This window comes from Pongo pygmaeus, chromosome 6 (assembly GCF_028885625.2).
Source record: "Pongo pygmaeus isolate AG05252 chromosome 6, NHGRI_mPonPyg2-v2.0_pri, whole genome shotgun sequence".
NCBI lineage: Eukaryota > Metazoa > Chordata > Mammalia > Primates > Hominidae > Pongo > Pongo pygmaeus.
Window position 1 is genome coordinate 149,290,149 of NC_072379.2, and position 20,205 is coordinate 149,310,353.

A 20,205-nucleotide genomic window follows, 5' to 3' on the forward strand; every position below is an offset into this window, starting at 1 on the left:
ATATTTTTAAAAAGATGTTTTCTTCGTTTCCCAGCCTCTTCTACCCCGCTACAAAGTTTCAAAGACTTAATGCTATTACAAAGGGCCGTCAGAGGTCAAGCTCGGGGGTGCAGCTCCCTCATGCCGGGCAGCCTCAGAGGGGGCCGACCCTGCCCAGGATGAGCGGCGCCAGGTAGCCGGGGACGCTCCCAGGCGGTCCCCGGGCCCTGGCTGGGGGAGGTGTTGTGGGGCGCACGAACCCAGGCTCAGGTGAGGCGAGTGGGCGGCCAGGGCTGCAGCTGGCGCTGGCCATTGAGGAGCTTCTGCGCGACAGTGCGATGGGTTGCACCTTCTGCGACAGATGCTGGCCGGCTGGCGCGCAGCGCCTGCTAGCGCAGAGTCTGGCCCTTGCTGCGCCCGGCCCGAAGACCGGGAAGTCGTAAAGCTCCTCCTAGCAGCTTACCTGCGGCGGCCGCCGGGCGAAGCCTCGGGACACAGAACTGCCAGCTCAGCAGCCGGTTACATCCCGCCCGGCCACCCATAGCCAGTGTCCGCTCATGCGCGCTCCTGGAAGACCCAGCAGCCCCGCCGCGAGTTCCGATTGGCTCCGTGTGAGTGGCGTTCCCCTGCGACGTCACAAGGGCGCGCCTTCTGTGACATCACAAGGGCCCGTCTTCGCGGACACCATAGAGGTGGGCCTTCGGCGACGTGAGAGGCGCGGGTGTTCGGCTACGTCACTGGGGTGCTACAGTTCCTGGAGCTGGGCAGTCTTCTCATCAGAGTGGGGACTGGTAACAGCGACCTCCCCGCCAGGTCCTGTGTGTTGCCGGCTGAAGAAGGGTAGCTGAAAAATTCAGACCCAGCACAGTGTTTATGTTGGTCAAAAATAGAAAACTATGTCTGGCGCCGCCGAGGCGGGAGGAACCTTCAGGCCAAGAGCACCCTAGCAACATGGCGCAACCCCATCTCTGTAGTCCTACCTCAGCCCCCCAGCTACTTGAACCCAAAGGTTCAAGGCTCCAGTGAGCTATGATCCCACCACAGCATTCCAGCCTGCGAGATTGAGGTAAACCCTGTCTAAAAAAATTAAGAAACTATCCAAGTGTGCAACAGGGAGGGACTGCTAAATAAAACATGAGGCTGGCTGGGCCCTACTGTAATCCCAGCACTTTGGGAGGCCGAGGCGGGAGGATGGATGGCTTGGGCTCAGGAGTTCGAGACCAGCCTGGGCAACATGACGAAACCCAGTCTCTACAAAAGATACAAAAATTAGCCGGGCGCGGTGCGCACCTGGCCTAATTTTTGTATTTTTTTCTAGAGATGGGGGGGGCCTCGCTATGTTGCCCCGGGCCAGTTTCGAACTCCTGAGTTGAAGCTATCTTCTCACCTTGGCCATCAGAGTTGTCGGGATTACAGGCGTGAGGGACCGCGCCCCACCTGGGTTAGGCTACTTAATAACATAAGAAAGTGCTCCGCCAGGCTCAGTGGCTGACGCCTGTACTCCCAACACTTTGGGAGGCCGAGGCGGGTGGATCACCTGAGGTCAGGAGTTGGAGACCAGCCTGGCCATGGTGAAACCCAGTCTCTACAAAAAATACAAAAATTAGCTGGGCGTGGTGGCGCATGCCTGTAGTCCCAGCTACTTGGGAGGCTGATAAAGGAGAATTACTTGAACCCGGGAGGCGGAGGTTGCATTGGGCCGAGATCACACCACTGCACCCCAGCCTGGGCGACACAGCGAGACTCCAAAGTTTGACACCAGCCTGGCCAATGTAGTGAAACCCTGTCTCTACAAAACAAACAAACAAAAACCCAGGCGTAACTGTGTCCACCTGTGGCCCTAGCTAGTTAGGAGGCTGAGGCAGGAGGATCACTTGAGGCCAGGAGCTCAAGGCTGCAGTGAGCTATGATAATCCCACTGCTTCCCATCCTGAGCAATAGAATGAAAGCATGTCTCTAGCTAGCTGGCTAGCTAGCTAGATAATTGATACGTAGTTTTGTATCAAATTTTTTCCCTGGATTTGAACATATTTTTCTAAAGTAGCATTCAACACATCAGCATTTTACAGTGTTATTAGTTGTTAATATGATTATGTTTTTCTGAAATACAGTATTGTTTACAAAAGCAGTTTTGTCTTTCAAAGCACATAGATAAGGCCCTCAAGTGAATTTGTCTGATGTTGGCGACCTTGGTACCATTTTGTCCACTTGATTGGAAAAGTCAGTCAATAATTTCAGGTTACTGTTGGCCTTAGAAGAAGAGCCCAAAGGCAACAAGCAAAGGCGCTGGTGCCCAGTCGCCTTCTAGAAGCATTTTCACTTTCCCTTAAGGTTTCCCTTGATGAACATAGAAGTACTGTATGTAGAATTGACCCAGTGCTGCCCTGGCCAAATTTACATTTCTTACCTTTATGAGAGGCACCCTGGTAGGCTAGTGGAGTTACACACAAAGTCTGATCTCAGCTGCACTGTCCAGAGATGCAACACGGTCCAATCAAATAACATTCGCTGAGCCTGTTTCTTTAGCTATAAAAGAAGAATAACATACCCATCTAAAAAGGCAGCTTATTGTATTTGATTGGTCTTTTATTTTCTATGAAACTGTGTTTAACACAGTAATTATTTTCATTTGTATACTACATTTGTGTTGTGTTTTTGGTTTTAGTTTTGTTTTTAGAGTCTTTTTTTTCGTGGTTTTTTGTTTTGTTTTGTTTTGTTTTTGAGATGGAGTCTTTCTATTGTCACCCAGGCTGGAGTGCAGTGGCATGATCTCCGCTCACTGCAACCTCCACCTCCCAGGTTCAAGTGATTCTCCTACCTCAGCCTCCTGAGAAGCTGGGATTACAGGTGCCCACCATCACACCCAGCTAATTTTTAAAATACATTTTTAGTAGAGATGGGGTTACAACATGTTGCCCAGGCTGGTCTCAAACTACTGACGTCAGGTGATCCACCCACCTTGGCTTCCCAAAGTGCTGGGATTATAGGCATGAGCCACCGCGCCTGGCTTGTTTTCAAATAAGGGTTTCTTGGCTAAGCATGGTGGCTCACACCTGTAATCCCAGCACTTTGGGAGGCCAAGGTCAGTGGATCACCTGAGGTCAGGAGTTCGAGACCAGCCTGACCAATATGGAGAAACCCTGTCTCTACTGAAAATACAAAATTAGCCAGGCGTGGTGGTGCATGCCTGTAATCCCAGCTACTCAGGAGGCTGAGGAAGGAGAATTGCTTGAACCCAGGGGGCAGAGGTTGCAGTGAGCTGAGATCGCACCATTGCACTCCAGCCTGGGCAACAAGAGCAAAACTCTGTCTCAAAATAAAAGAAAGATTTCTTAAAATGATATTTTCATTATTTTATAGATGATGTGTAAGCAGCAATCTTAATAGGATGTTACCCGACACTTTGCGAGACTGGCAGCTGATTTGATCCAAATGTCTCTAATTCTTTTTTCCTTTTCTTTTTCTGTTTTTTTTTTTTTTTTTTTTTTTTTGACAGAGCCTTGCTCTGTCACCCATGCCGGAGTGCAGTGGCACGATCTTGGCTCACTGCAACCTCCACCTCCCGGGTTCAAGTGATTCTCCTGCCTCAGGCTCCCGAGTAGCTGGGATTACAGGCACGCGCCACCATGCCCAGCTAATTTTTTGTATCTTTGGTAGAGACAGCGTTTCACCATGTTGGCCAGGCTGGTCTCGAACTCCTGACCTTAGGTGATCTGCCTGCCTCGGCTTCCCAAAGTGTTAGGATTGCAGGCGTCAGCCACTGTGCCTGGCCCAGATGTCTCTAATTCTAACATGAGATGTATTGCAGGATCATAGCAGAGTGAGTTGCTGATGTATCCAGAAGGAAACGAGCATGGAACTCTCACGACAGCTGTCCTGAGAAGTGTGTGTCTGCTGTGCTTGAATATCTCACTGCTCATTTATACACAGGCTTTCTGGTGACTGAGTTAACAGTATCTGTTTCATAAATAATGTAGCCCTCTTTCTTTCTTTCTCTCTCTCTCTCTTTTTTTTTTTTTTTTTTGAGACAGGGTCTTGCTCTGTTACCCAGGCTGGAGTGCAATGGTGCAGTCTCGGCTCAACCGCAACTTCAGCCTCCTGGGTTCAAGCGATTCTCCTGCCTCAGCCTCCCAAGTAGCTGGGATTACAGGCATGCGCCACCACGCCTGGCTAATTTTTTCTTTTTCTTTTTTTGAGACGGAGTTTCGCTGTTGTTGTCCAGGCTGGAGTGCAATGGCACAATCTCGGCTCACCACAATCTTTACCTTTCGGGTTCAAGGGATTCTCCTGCCTCAGCCTCCCGAGTAGCTGGGATTACAGGCATATGCCACCACACCCGGCTAATGTTGTATTTTTAGTAGAGACGGGGTTTCTCTGTGTTGGTTAGGCTGGTCTCGAACTCCTGACCTCAGGTGATCTACCTGCCTCGGCCTCTCAAAATGCTGGGATCACAGGCATGAGCCATCGCTCCTGGCCTAATTTTTGTATTTTTAGTAGAGAGGGGGTTTCACTATGTTGGCCAGGCTGGTCTCGAATTCCTGACCTCAAGTTATCTGCCTGCCTCAGCCTCCCAAAGTGTTGGAATTACAGGCGTGAACCACCATGCCTGGCCAGCTCTATTACTTTAAGCCTACATGTTTTGTACTTGTTAAAAGTATTTGAACATACAATTACTCAGCTTCCCTTGTTTATGCTTGAATTTTGTATAATCTTAAATATTTTTTCCAATCTAAGCTTTATTTTATCCCGTTTCTTCTATATTTGTATAACTTTAGGTGGCTATCTTCATTGAAAGTTTTTTCTCAAAAGCCTTAAAATAGAACATAGTTCTTGGCAGCAATTTGAAAGTTATTTGAGGAGAAGGGGAGACTTACAATGATGATTCAAATGAAGCAAACTAAAAAGTAATGAAGCAAGACAGAGGAAAAAGCAGTATTCACTTGAGCATACCCCAAAAGAATAACATTTCAAATGTAACTAGAAAAAAGTATGCTGAAGTTCGCAATACAGAAATAATTATTAATAAGATAGCTTTAAAGCCCTGCTCAGCTTTTGAATGTTGGGAATTGACCCAGAGGTGGCTGTAACCTAAGATGGTTCCTTCAGTAATGACCATTTTTTCTTTTTCAAGATGATGATTATTCCCCACCTTCTAAGAGACAAAGACCAACGCGCCACCACAGCCACTGGTCCCAGAACCCGCCAATGCTGGGGAACGGAAAATCAGGGAGTTCAACTCTGGTAAGTTCTCAGTGAAATCCACGACCTTTTCCTTTATCTTCTGGACTCTCAATGTGACTGATGAAAGTTACCACATGCTCTGCAGGGGGAAATGGTTTAGCATGTATTACTACATCTTAATCACATCTTTGTAAAGCCAGGAGCATTTTGAAAGTCACGTTACAGACATTGTTTAAACATAGTCTGTATTTACCAAAGTATAGGACATTGTATCATCTCATATTAATTAGTTAGTTGGCTCAAAATTAGTGCTAATGACTTAGTAATTCAGTGATTTCTGTTAGCTTTAAAACCTTTATTTCAGAACTGTTTCACCTCTTGGTTTTCATTTTTGCTGTGTGTCACTGCCTGCTGGCTGCTAATTTATTAACTCCCAGTGAATCATGTGTCCTGTGAAGGGACTGAATATTAGTGGCAAATTATGTTGATGATTTGTATTTTGAATAAATAGTTTGAATACATAGAACATTAAGCTTGTATACATTTTGAAAATAGTATTTTAATATTCTTCTGTGTCATAGTCACAATGATTGGATATATATTGAATTTATATGTACTTTAAGTTGTTATATGTTTATGGTCTTTAGCATTCTAACGTGCAATTGTATATCTGTTAAGTCTTTTTTTTTTTTTCAAGATTAGACTCTGATTTATTGAGGCATCTGTTTGATGCCACATTAAGTGGCCCAGGCTTTGTGTAGGGGTTGAGGTTAAAGCAGGAAGAAGTGTGGTGAGAGGCAGGGGTACCAGGATGAGGTTGGAATACCTGGGGGTGCTCTGAGGCTCCCCAAGTTTCCCTGGTCTTGGCCGGCTGTGCTGCTGGCCTGGGCATCTGATGGGCCTGCAAGGGTGGTCCAGAGGCTAGGGCAGGGACTTTGGAGTCACGCTGTTGGCTTTGAATCCAGACTCCTACACTTGGGAGCTGTGAACTCTCCATGCCTCAGGGACCTGCAGAACTGAGCTCTGTCTGAGCCAGGTTCCATCCAGGCACTGCGGATCCATCCAGAGGGGCACTGCCTCAGGTTGCTCACTATTCACTGCCTTCTCAAGCAGACCCTTGTCTCCTTCTAGGCCCTCACAATCCAGTGGAGGAGACGAAACCCATCTGCCTCTGTCCCTCTGGGCATGCCTCATGCCAGGTACATCTGTGGACAGGGACCATGCTCCTGGGCTTCCAAAGTTGGAGAAAACTGCCAGGCTGAGGCGGGTACATCACAGCAGCTGCTGCCCTCTGGACACAGTGACAAAAGAACACTCTGGGCCTGGAGTCCTGGTCTGGGGCATTGGGCAAGGCTGTTGCACTTTTCTGAGCCCATTTCCCCATCTGGAAAGTGTGCTGATTGTATCTCCCTGTGGGCACTGAGGGCTCGGTGTTAGTTTGAGAGCCAGCATCTGGGGTTTGGGCTGTAATTCCCCATCAGCCCCATAGCTGCGGGGAACCAGGGACTTTGTTGGGATTACCCTAGGCATCAGTCTAGCTTCCTGCCCCTGGCTTGGGCTCAGCACCTGAAGTAGTCTAGGGGGTAGGTGGTCCTGGTGGGGGCTGGGGCTTTTCCCCAGACTGAGGTCACACCCAGAGCCAGAAATCTTGGTGCCTGCTCTGGGCAAAGGTGCCAGCCTGTGCAACAAGAGCGAAACTCCGTCTCCAAAGCGAAAACAAAAAACCTTGCATCATTTCAAGGGGCTCACACCTCCCTAATGGCCTGGTAATTGGCTGGCTCTGGCCTGCATCTGGCCCTGAGGGTGTAGGTAACACCCCACCTTACCTGGTTTCTTCCTGCCAGGGCCAATCTTCAGACCTCAGGACTTTGCAACCTATCCCACCTCCCCTCTGGCCAGCCTTGAGCCCTTGTGGGTCCAGCACTTTTTCCAGGCCGTCTCCTGGTTGTCCTTCTGCCTCGAGGCCTGGCTCATGCTGCTCCCCCTCCCACTCACCAAGACCCACAAGGACCACTCCACACCCAGCTCAGCCCCATCCCCTGAAATAGTCCCTTCTCTTTCCTCAGGTGGCCAGGTGCATATCTTGGTGTGAGGACCTTCACTGTATCTGGGAATGCCTACTGGTCACCTCGGTGACAGAGACCAAAGCATTTACCTGATTTGAGTGTCTTGGTTCACTGTCTACATGGCTAGGGAGGGAGTCAATAATAGGCTTTTCACTTGCTGCAAGGGCCAGTTCTCCTGGCCCCATGGCTCTAGGGATGGAGGACGCTGCAGGAGATGCACCGCTCACTTCCCAGCTGAGGACTGTGGGTCATCTCAGGGCGATTTCACAGTCCCCACATGCCCCACCCCCTCAGCTCTGCAAATACCAAGCAGTGTAGCCTGCCTAGGGGATGATGGGCTCGAGAGTGCCCAGGTAGTGCCCACAGTGCCCTTGGCAGGCTCCTCACCTAGCTGTTTCCACAGCTCTGTAGCAAGAGTTCTAACCTTTTTTGACCGTGAAGCCTGCTGAGAATAAGAGCTGTGGACTGTTTTCCCAGAAAGGCATGTACATGCTCTCCACACAAAACCTTTCATCGTGGCCAAGCACAGTGGCTGATGTAATCCCAGAACTTTGGGAGGCGGAGCCAGTCGGATCACCTGAGGTCAGGAGTTCAAGACCAGCCTGCCCAACATGGCGAAACCCTGTCTCTACTAAAAATACAAAAAATTGGGCAGGCGTGGTGGCAGCCACCTGTAATCCCAGCTACTCTGGAGGCTGAGGCAGGAGGATCACCTGAACCCGGGAGACGCAGGTTGTGTGGTGAGATCACGCCACTGCACTCCAGCCTGGGTGACAGGAGTGAAACTGTCTCAAAAAACAAAACAAAACCTTGCATCCTTTCAGGGGGCTAACACCTCCCTAAGGGCCCGGTAATTAAACCCCTTGGGCCTGAGAGTGAGAAACTTTGTCTCAGTTCTTCCCCGAGTGATCAGCCCAGGGGTAAGGAAGGAGAAGCCAGAAAGCAGGACCCATGAGAAGGGCCGCCTCCTGGAGTTTGAGGCCCACTGCCTCCTGCCTCTGCCTCTCCTCTGTCCAGGACTCCTCCCTGCTCTGCCCCACTCCTGGGGCTGTAACCATGGGGAGCTGTGGTTTTCTACAGGCCCCTGGGCACAAAGTGGGCAGGCTCACCTGGAGGCCATCAGAGTAACACGGCAGGAAGTGAGGGGGAAAGCCGCGATGGAACTGCGCCTCTCTGCCCCCTGACGTCACTGGCGTGCACTCCTCCCTCCCCTCACTCAGGCGGTGGCATGAGTTCCATGTGAGCGCTGTCCTGCTCCCTCTGCTGCCTCTTTATTTTCTTGGGGCTACCATAACACTTTCCCTTCCCCAGCCCTGCCAACCTGGTGGGACATTGGGCTTCCCTCTCACAGGGTCCTGGGGACAAGCCCATCCTTTATCATACCCACAGAGAGACCCTTTTTTTCTTCAGGACCTGGGGAGCAGCCAGGTTCCATGAGTTAAATGCAGATCTGAACCAAGCTGGGATTAGGGTACACACTCTCCTCTACTGAAAAGTAGCTAGGGATTCCAACTAGGTGAGAAGGAGAGTGGGGCAGAGCCAGACCAGACAAGGACTGATCACCTGGAAAAAGCCTGCCATCAAAGATCTTGGCAAATGCTGGGTGCAGTGGTTCACTCCTGTAATCCCAGCACTTTGGGGGGCTGAGACAGGTGGACTACTTGAGGCAAGGAGTTTGAGTCCAGCCTGGGCAACATGGCAAAACCCCATCTCTACTAGAAATACAAAAATTAGCTAGGCATGCTACATTCCTGTAATTCCAGCTACTCAGGAGGCTGAGGCAGGAGAATCACTTGAACTGGGGTGGCAGAGGTCGAAGTGAGCCGAGATTGTGCCCCTGCACTCCAGTCTGGGAGACAGAGTGAAACTGGGCCTCAAAAAAAAAAAAGAATATGGCCTTGGCAGAGAGGGGCCAGCCCGGCAGTGCCTTCCCTTGGGTTTCTCCTGGGTAGGCCTCTGCCATGAGGAGGCGCTTCGTTCTGCATGTCCATGGCCCACAGCAATGGAATGTCTGCTTCTGGGGGTTGGGTGGGAGACTGCTGGCAGAACTGGAAACCTTCAGGTGGGGTTTTTTTGTTTTGTTTTGTTTTCGAGATGGAGCGTCGCTCTGTCACCCAGGCTGGAGTGCAGTGGTGGAATCTCAGTTCACTGCAACCTCCGCCCCCCCGGGTTCAAACAGTTCTCCTGTCTCAGCCTCCTGAGTAGCTGAGATTACAGCATGTGCCACCATGCCCGGCTAATTTTTGTATTTTTTGTATAGATGGCATTTCGCCATGTTGGCCAGGCTGGTCTTGAACTCCTGACCTCAAGTGATCCACCCACCTCAGCCTCCCAAAGTGCTGGGATTACAGGCATGAGCCACTGAGCCCAGCCCCTTCAGGGGGGTTTTGAGGCTTCACTACAATACTCGTTTCCTGTGGCTGCTGCAACAAATGACCACACACTTAGTGACTTAAACAACCAAAATGCATCCCCTTCCAGGTCTGAAGGCCACAATTCTACAGCAAGTCCTGTGAGTCAAGCTGGGAGCAGGCTCGGTGGCTTCCGAGGCTCTGCGGGAGAATCCGTTTCCTGGCCGTGGAGGTGGCCTGCACTCCTCAGCTTGTGCTGCCCGTCTCGAATGACTGGAGTTTCCTGCTTCTGTCACTACACCTCCCACCCTCTCCATCACCTGCTCTGCTCTTATAAGGATCCGGGTGAGTACATCAACCCCAAAAGCCAAAGACCCTTAACTTCATTATATCTGCAAAGCCCCTTTTGCCATATAAGGTCATGTTCACCAGTTCCCGGAATTAGGATATGGGCATCTTGGGGGCATCAGCCTGCTACAGCTAGGCTGCAAAACTATTACACCCTCCTGGTGTTTCAATGATTGGGAGAAAAAGGGTTGGCATTTTTTGCTTAGGGGTCCCGCTTAAACTTGTATCTGTAAGGTCTGGAGTCCCTCTTAACCTTGTGTTTTTGTTTTTGTTTTTTTGAGGTGGAGTCTTGCTCTGTCATCCAGGCTGGCAGTGGCGTGGTCTTGGCTCACTGCAACGTCTGCCTTCTGGGTTCAAGTGATTTTCCTGCCTCAGCCTCGTGAGTAGCTGGGACTACAGGCGCCCGCCACCATGCCCTGCTGTTTTGTATTTTTGGTAGGGACGGGGTGGGGGTGGGGCTAGGGAGGGGGGTTTTGGCTGTGTTGCCCTGAGCTCAAAGCGATCCGCCTGCCTCTGCTGCCAAAGTGCTGGGATTACAGGCCTGCACCACTGCACCCAGCTGCTGTAAAGTCTTATTCACACAGCTGAGACATGTTTTAGGAAGTTTGCTAAAAGACCCCTGGAGACCTCCTCATTGTGATCTCCCAGTTGTTGTGTTTAATTTGATTGAACTTTTCTGCCCTCCTGCTTTTCAGCTTCTCTGATAGTCTCCCATTAAACCAATTCTAAGAACTACCAAAAAAGGGAAATTTTTTTTGAAAGCAGTAAAATGATATGGACTGTTAGAATGTAAAATATATGAAATAAGTCATTATATGTTAGTGCTGCTCTGACATAGGGACGTATTATTGAGAATCAACTTTTGCTTGATTTTCAGAGAAATGGAATAATCGTATCGCTGATCTATGTAAACAAATTGAAGAATTGTCTGAAAGAAAATATGGTATGTCTAAACTGGAAAAGTCCTGTAATCTTATGTTCATGGGCATTTACACAATGGAGTTACTGTTCATCATGGGGGTACCATGGACAAGCCCAGGGCTGCCGGCGAGTCATGCCATCCTTACACGTTTCTCCTTGTAAGGTGCTTTGTAGTGTCTACACACTTTGTTTCTAGATTGCTGCAAAGCTGAGGAAAAGTTGTATTTCTTTAATTATTAGTTAGCATTTCTTTTAAACTTTCAGTATGGAGATTGGAAATTTATTTACATATTTATTGCAAAGCCCTGGATCTTAGGGATTTCATTGAATTATTTATTTATTTTTTTTGGGATGGAGCCTCACTCTGTCACCCAGTGCAGTGGATCTTGGCTCACTGCAACCTCCGCCTCTAGGGTTCAAGCAGTTCTCTGCCTCAGCCTCCCGAGCAGCTGGGATTACAGGCGCCAGCCACCACACCTGGCTGATTTTTGTATTTTTAGTAGAGACGGGGTTTCATGATCTTGGCTAGGCTGGTCTTGAACTGCTGACCTCCTGATCCACTCACCTCAGCCTCCCAAAGTGCTAGGATTACAGGTGTGAGCTGCCATGCCTGGCCAAATATTATTTTTTTTAAATGAATTGTTTCTCTTAGTCTGCTTTGTTAAATTTGGAATTCATCTGGGCACGGTGGCTCACACCTGTAATCCCAGCACTTTGGGAGGCCAAGGCAGGCAGATATCTAGGTCGGGAGTTCGAGACCAGCCTGACCAACATGGAGAAACCCCGTCTCTACTAAAAATACAAAATTAGACGGGCATGGTGGCGCATGTCTGTAATCCCAGCTATTCAGGACGCCAAGGCAGGAGAATCGCTTGAACCCAGGAGGCAGAGGTTGCGGTGAGCCGAGGTTGCACCATTGCACTCTAGCCTGGGCAAAAAGAGCAAAACTCCATCTCAAAATAAATAAATACATAAAATGTTCAGTACTCACCAAGGTGCTCCTGTTGTCTCTACTTTTATCTTGATGCATCACTGAATTGATGTTAGATTTCAAATTCATCATTGCCCTTATGCTATTCTATCCTGAAGCCACCTTTATATAGTGATGAAAGAAATTAGTGATTTGTTATTATCCTCTCTCTGTTGGTATACATCAAATGCTCACCTAAAAAGAGCAACAACCAGTGGAAAACACATGATGTTTTTATTTGGATGACTATTTACTTGTAACCTACTAGCGAACTATAAAATTGTATGATATGCAGAATTTTAACTGAATTGCTTTAAGTGAACATTTAAACATGATAAACCATATTGATGGTATTTATGTTAATATACTCAAAATGAACATTTTTCTTCATCATGAGTAATATAACCTACTTCTCAATGAAAACCTAGCATTAAATTTGCTAATGAATTCAATAACATTTCCATAATATTTTTAGTTACATACTTAAGGTTCTCTTAGTGTTTCTCCCACTTTTTAATAGCTTATGCCTTTTTTGCCTTTGGTTTTTTTTGGTTCATTTTAAAGCAAAAATCTCACAACATGTGATACCTGGAAACACTGTAACCTAGTGGTAAGACCATAGGTCCTGGGGACACAGGCTGGCCATGTCTCTTCTCCTGTCTGAGCTTTAGTCTCCTCTTTTGTGGTCATGAGACTGAAGATCTGTCCCGAAGATTTGATAAGATAGTAAAGTGCTTCACATAATACCAGACATATAAATACACAGTAAATGCTTCCTCCTTATATTTTTATTGATTGATTGATTGAGACAGAATCTTGCTCTTTTGCCCAGGCTGGAATGCAGTGGCGTGGTCATGGTTTCTGCAACCTCCACCTCCTGGGTTCAGGCAATTCTCCTGCCTCAGCCTCCCGAGTAGCTGGGATTACAGGTGCCTGCCACCATGCCCAGCTAATTATTGTATTTTTAGTACAGACGGGGTTTTACCATGTTGGCCAGGCTGGTCTCGAACTCCCGACCTCATGATCTGCCTGCCTCGGCCTCCCGAACTGCTGGGATTAAAGGTGTGAGCCACTGTGCCCAGCCTGTCTTTTCTCTTCACACCCACAGTTCATGATGAAATATTAAATATGTACTAGTGGATATTACTTTGCTGAATATAGCCTAGTGAATATTAAGTATTTACTCTCACCTTTCAGACATGAACTTAGGAATTCAACAGGTGAAGATTTACAACTTGATAAATCAGCTTCGTGAGGTACGTCTTCAGTCTTAAGTCAGATTAGAAGATTATGTGAAGTAATTAACACTTAACATTGATTTAATGGTAGCTTCCACATGAAATAGTATGCCTCTAAGTATTAATTAAGTCCTAGGACAGGAGAATTCATGTTATCAAAATTCTCATACTCTCTAGAACAATAAACTCATTTTCTTTTTATTAGTAAATATTGCATTTATGGGTAGACAAAACTGAAAGAACAATATTTGTTCCACTTTTGAGATGCAAGATTCATCTGGCATAATGCATTGAACAGGTTATTATTGAAGTCTACACCAGTCAACTGAATAAGCATTCATCAAATGTCCATGATATGCAGGGCATAAGTTTTCTTTTAGAGTGTGGAACCATGCATATCATCTTTTAATTAGATGATTTAGTTAGATATGTTTTTGAAGAAATAGAAATAGAATTGATTGTCTTGTTTTGGCTCTGGAGTGGAGTGGGGACGAAACAGAATGGATTCGCACTGTTTAGATTTACTAAAATGGAAGGATTGCAGCAAGATCATATCCCTAGTCTCCCCGTAGCAAATGTCACCTGCTAGCTGTTTTTTTTTTGTAAGTTGAAGTTTTGTTCTGTCGCCCACGCTGGAGTGCAGTGGTATGATCTCAGCTCATGGCAAGCTCACCTCCTGGGTTCAAGCACTTCTCCCTGCCTCGGCCTCCTAAGTAGCTGGCATTACAGGCCTCTGCCACCACGCCTGCCTAATTTTTGTATTTGTAGTAGAGTTGGGGTTTCACCATGTTGGCCAGGCTGGCCTCGAACTCCTGACTTCAGGAGATTCACCCGCCTCAGCCTCCCAAAGTGCTGGGATTATGGGTGTGAGTCACTGCACTTGGATTTAATGGGATATTTCACTACAGACTTTGGTAAACAGAATATTAGCATTTTTGGTGTTCTTTTTATTTTACTCATACTATTTTTCTTTGGACTCAATCACAATAACAGAATTAGAGATCAAAGTGTAAAAGTTAAAGACCAGTACAGATTCAATAATTATTCTTTTCTACATACTGTGTTTAAATGACATCCCATTTTCTTTTTGTTCTTATACCTCAAGCTGTAAAAGCCAAAGGTCTGGTGATGATCCCATACCCTTTTTTCCAGTCTCATATTGAAGATTTTTATGTAGAAGGCCTTCCCAAAGGAATTTTTTTTTTTTTTTTTTTTTTTGAGATGGACTTTTCACTCTTATCGCCGCCCAGGCTGGGGTGCAATGGCGCAACCTTGCTGGTCACTGCAACCTCTGCCTCCTGGGTTCAAGAAATTCTCCTGCCTTAGCCTCCCAGGTCGCTGGGATTACAGGTGCCCCCCACCACACCAGGCTAATTTTTGTATTTTTAGTGGAGATGGGGTTTCACCATGTTGGCCATCCCAGAGTGCTGAGATTACAGACGTGAACCCATGCCTGGCCAGGAATTTTGTTTTTTAGGAAAGCTTTCTACTAATGGAATTCCTGGCCTTCAGAGGATATTACTTTTGAAGGAAAGGATTTTTTTGTTATTAAAAGGTAAGATTCTTGGATTCTTATTGGACTGTTATCTCTGAGTAATCCATCTTTAGTCATTCACCGCTAGGGTTGTATTTAATTAAGTCTGAGTTATTTTATGGTGGTTTTGTTTTGTTTTGTTTTTACTGAATTTTGTTCTCATTGCCCTGGCTTGAGGGCAATGGCGTGATCTCAGGTCACCACATTCTCTGCCTTCTGGGTTCAAGCAATTCTCCTGCCTCAGCCTCCTGAGTAGCTGGATTTACAGGCATGCGCCACCATGCCTGGCTAATTTTTTGTATTTTTAGTAGAGATGGTGTTTCACCATGTTGACCAGGCTGGTCTAGAACTCCTGACCTTGGGTGATCCACCCGCCTCGGCCTCCCAAAGTGCTGGGATTACAGGCATGAGCCACCGCGCCGGGCCTGGGCCTGCTTCTTTCTCTTTTCCTTTTTTTTTCGTTAGCAGCTTAAAATTGGTGCCTTATTCAGACACGAGCAAAAGGACATTAGCCCAGCCTTGGAAATAGGTCTGAGCCCATATATGATTTTCCTAGTTTCTCCTCCCCCTTTGCTTTTTGTTCTCTTGTTAGTATGTTAATTGTTTTCACTCTCTGAATCTTTTTTCCCCATTTCTTTGGCAGACATTTTTACCTGTCTTGGAAGAGTAGGTGAAGAGCTGTTTTTAGGACTCTTTGAAAGGGTACAGTATGGGTGACAGTCTTGGCTAATGGTAACATCCAGGGAGCTGGGGTCAGCGTGAGGTGGAATCAGTTCAAATTAGCAAAGCACTGGCACTCAGTGGCAGGAATACAAGTGACTACAAAGTGTTAAATACATCTGGAAAGGGATACTGACATCATCCTCAGAATCTGTGGGGAGTTCACATAGCCAGTTAAGACCCATTCCTCTTTGACCCTATAAAGATTCTTTAAAGAATAATACCGTTAGTGGTTTTCTAGCCAGCTTGCCTGCTCATTTATCTTTGAGGACAACATGCCTTGTGGAGCTCCACAGGCCCCAGAGGGGTATGGATTCTGCATTTGAAAGTGCTGAAGCTGAGAGACTGGGTCTTGATGGACCCCAAGAGGTCTGTTTCTCCTCTACTCATTGTTCCTTTTTTTCCCAGCAGCTGGCATTGCTGTTTAAATGGGTTGTTCTTTGCTGTTTTAAGTTGTTTCATAGTGGTGTGTGAGGATTTGGGTTTTCTGAATACTTTCCAACCTGGTGACTTGAGTGGTGGTTAGGGAGGAGCTGTTTTAGGGCTGTTCTGGAGCTATTGAGGTCAGGTGTCTAGATACTCCCAGCTTGTCTGTTGAGGAGAATGCTGTTCTCATTGTGCTGCCTTTGGTGGTGCTGTGTGTGGCTCTTTAGATGTGGGTGGAGGTGAGCTGGGGGAGTTAATGAGATCTTTTTTAGGTGCTTTTGATAAAGTAGCCTGCACTACAGGATTCATTGTGACTATTTTCCTTAACCTGTGCATTTCTCTGTGCCAGCTTTTGCTGTCTTTGTCATGCCTTTGATTTTCCCAGCTCCTCTTGGTTGAATTAACATAAGTGCTCTGCTGTGGTTTAAATGTGTCCCCCAAAGTTTATGTGCTGGAAACTCAATCCTCAATGCAACAGTTGGGATGTGGGGCCTAATAAAATAGCCTTCATGAATGAGTTAATGTTGTTATTGTGGTAATAGATTAGTAATCACAGAGTGGGCTTATTATAAAACAGAGTTCAGCCCCTTTTGCCCTCTTGCTTTCTTGCACTCTCTTTTCCTTCTGCCTTCTGTAGTGGGATGATGCAGCAAGAAGACCCTTACCAGATGCAGGCCCCTCAGCCTTGGACTTCCTAACATCCAGAACTGTTAAGAAATAAAATTTATTCCTTTCCTTTCCTTTCCTTTCCTTTTCTTCCTCCTGTCCCTTCTCCTCCCTTTTCTTCCCTTCCCCTCCCTCCCTCTCTCTCTCCCTCCCTCCTTCCCTCCCTTCCTCCTTCCCTCTTTCCCTCTTTCCCTTCCTTCCTTCCCTTCCTTCCTTTCCTTCCCTTCCCCTCCCTCCCTCTCTCTCTCCCTCCCTCCTTCCCTCCCTTCCTCCTTCCCTCTTTCCCTCTTTCCCTTCCTTCCTTCCCTTCCTTCCTTTCCTTCCCTCCTTCCCTTTTTCCCTCCTTCCTTCCTTTTTTCCTTTTTATAAATTATGCAGTCTGTGGTATTCTTTTATAGAAGCATGAAATGGACAAAGACAGACTCCATTTTCAAGAGCAAGCACTTTTGTAGTTTCTGAGCGAATTATGACTGCAAAGGAAGTTCTATAGGTAGCCTCAGATCCACTACCTAGGAAGCATGCTACCAAGCAGACCTAGGATCTAGGATTTGATCAAGTGCTGGGCAACATGATACCTCTGCAATTTAGCACCTCCCTCTATACCTCCAGTTGGCTCAGCCCATCAGGGCTAAAACTACCCCTCATATTCTAGTGTCTGTTGTAGGCAGAAGCCTTACCTAAACCCTAAGCTGCTTGGCTCACATTCTGTCTTGTGCTTTTTTTATAGGGGGTTCAAATATACACAAAAGAAATATGTTCAACCTCCATGCACCCAACCCGCAGATTAAGCAGTTACCTCCATTTTTCCAGATTTGTTTCATCTGCTTCAATCTCCCTAAAAATTTATGTTTGTACAGGAAAAACTGAATAAATAGCGAATTCTCCACCCTACCACCCTACCTCTCATCTTAAGTCACTTTTCAGAGTAGGAAGTTAGTGACCTAGTAACCTTCCCTCTAATGACCAGTAGTTTTTTTTCTGAATACCATTATGAACTCATAGATTATTGTTCGCATTTGATGTATTTCAGGCCATTGCAGTCTTTATTGTTTTGGATGCTTACATTGTCTCATCTAGGTTAATAATTATCTCTTCAAGTTGACTTTCATGTCTTTTTGACGTGATCCTGTTGGACTTTGATGGCTTCCTTGCTTTCTGGCAAAAGAGATGTTCCAGGATCAATATACTGCACCATACATGGAGTCAGCCATTTCTCTAGGGAACCTTGATTCCTTTTAGTAGAGAACACAGTTTGAGGTCTTGGACTGAATGACTTTTGTGAACCTCCTCTCCTGAGACTACAGCCTGCATCCCTGCATATAGCCCATTTGGAGCTCTTGCTAGGCACCAACAGATCTCCTAAAACTGCTATATAGTTCTGCCTCACTCTTACAAAGATTCATCTCTTGAGAGTTTTGTGCTCTACCCCCAGATGTGGTCTTTCTGGTTCTGAAGCTTTTGCTTCAGTCACCCTGAATTTTGCCAACCCTATGCATGCTATGCCTTGGATTGCCAACTTGCCCTCACTGAAGCCAGTTTCTCTGGTTAGAATAGTTGCCCCAACCCATGCCTAATACTCTAGTAAACAAGGTTCTACCTGGGCTTAGGTTGGCTTTTGCTCCTTCGGGCCCTGTGTTCTACCAGCATTCCATTTATCTGAAACTCTCCCTCACCTTAAGAACTTATCTGTTCTTTAATGATTTACTGCTGCTTCCTGGGTTCGAAAGAACCCAGTTCAGGAGTTTCTGTTTTAGTTTGAGATCTTATAGGCCTGTCTCATCAGGTTGGTGTCAGCCCAGCTAGGATTAGGCAGAATTGGGTGGGGGCTGTAGTGCATTTTTGGCACAGCATGTACCTGTCTGATTAATTCTCTGTCTTTTCTTTCCTGTTGCAATTCATGGGTCTTAGCATCTTCTGAATGGTGTTTAGTAGGTCATCCTGTTGATTTCCTGCTAGGGAGTAGCATACTCTGGCTCTGTACCATTGGCCAAGGGACTTAAGGATAGATGAAGGGCTGCAGTTTTGTTAAATGGAACAATATGAAGAGATGGCATTGTAAAAAAAAAAAAAAAAGTCTTGGCAGCAGGGCCCATTTGAATGGTTGGTCCTTGGCTCCTGTGTTGATATAGGCAGATCCTTGACGGGAATTTGGAATGATCCCAAATATTGTAGATCACTGGTACATCAAGTCATCCTCAAGGTTGTCTGTGTAACAGTCTTGAATGATATTTTGTCAGTCTTTGGAGATTCTCTGTATAGGGTTTAATCATTTAGTTATTTCAGTTGAGCCTGTTTAGTTTCTTTGCAAGGAGATAAGAAATGTGAAAGAGATGCAGACATTAGGGAAAAAAGTCAGGAGCCTTGTTTCCCCACCCTCTACTTGGGTTCTGGAACTGGACTCATAGGTGAGTAGTGAGGAGCTGGGCCCAAGCACATGAATCCTAGATCTAGCTCTGCTTTGCGCTCGCTCCAGTTCTTGTATCAAATTCACTTCAAGCCACCCAGAGTAGTATGTAGAGGAGTCATTCAGGACCACGCTTATACTTCATTATATCAAATGGGAGATCCAGTAATTTATAGCCTATTATTTCTGGAGTCTGGAGATGGCTCTGCATAAGATTTGCTGAAGCAAATTTTATTACATTAGAAGAGAACCTAGCTGGCTGCATCCTACACTGGAAGCTTTTAGATGCTAATGAGGAGGTCATGTAAAGGTCACAGAGTGACTCTGGAATCCATTCCCCGCCAAGAAAGAATAATGACATTCTATGTTGGCCTCTTTTCATTTCCCTTTGATTTTGAGTAATAAATTCTCTCCTCACTTCCCAGGTGAACAGTTTGGGAGTCTCTATTCCCTAGAAAGACTCTGGTCACATACCCATCAGATTAAATTAGGTGAAAACTCTTTGGCCTTCATGAATGTTGAAGGATTTCAAAGGGCTAATGGAAATTCTTCTAGAAGTAACTGCAACCTCCGCCTTCCGGGTTCAAGCGATTTTCCTGCCTCAGCCCCCTGAGTAGCTGGGATTACAGGCATCCACCACCATGCCCAACTAATTTTTGTATTTTTAGTAGAGACGGGGTTTCACCATGTTGGCCAGGCTGGTCTAGAACTTGTGACCTCAGGTGATCCGCCCACCTCAGCCTCCCAAAGTGCTGGGATTACAGGCGTGAGCCACCGCGCCCAGTTAAACTTCAGTTTTTTGTGTTCCGTGCATAGGTCAGGCTCTTAGGGAGTGATTCATTCTATCAGAACTCCCTGGATTTTAAGGCAGGTGTTCCATTTATTAATTGACAAAGGAGGCATATTTCTCCCCTGGTAACCCAAAGATTTAGGTCATTTTCCCAGAGACTCCATTTCCCCTGTGAGGATTGTCTCACCTCAGCCTCTCAAGTAGCTGGGACTACAGGTGCATACCACCATGTCGGGCTAATATTTATTTTTATTTTTTTCTAGAGGTGGGGGTCTCACTATGTTGTTCATGCTAGTTTCAAACTTCGGGCCTCAAGTGTTCCTCCTGCCTTGACCTCCCAAAGTGTTGGGATTCTGGGTGGGAGCCACCATGCCCAGCAATCACAAGGGTCTTTATAAAAGAAAGAGAGTAGGAGATTCAGAATTGGAGCAGGAGATGTGGTGATGAAAGCAGAGGTAAGAGAGGGAGACTTGAAGATGCTTCACTTCTGGCTTTGAAGATGGAGTCAGGGGCCATGATCCAAGGAATGGGGGTGGCTTCTAGAAGCTGGAAAAGCCAAGGGAACACTTTAGAGTCTCCAGAAGGAATGCAGCCCTGCTGACACCTTGACT

At 46.5% G+C, this 20,205-nt stretch overlaps 1 protein-coding gene across 1 annotated transcript in view; it reads right to left on the minus strand.

Moving 5' to 3' along the window:
• The window catches only part of LOC129040112 (septin-7-like), a 29,729-nt gene extending 29,153 nt beyond the window's left edge, over nt 1-576 (minus strand). Inside the window, exon 1 of the mRNA XM_063667973.1 lies at nt 443-576. The gene's annotated coding sequence lies outside the window, so the exon portion shown is untranslated. The remainder of the gene's footprint in view (nt 1-442) is intronic.
• Nucleotides 577-20,205: the final 19,629 nt, after the last annotated feature.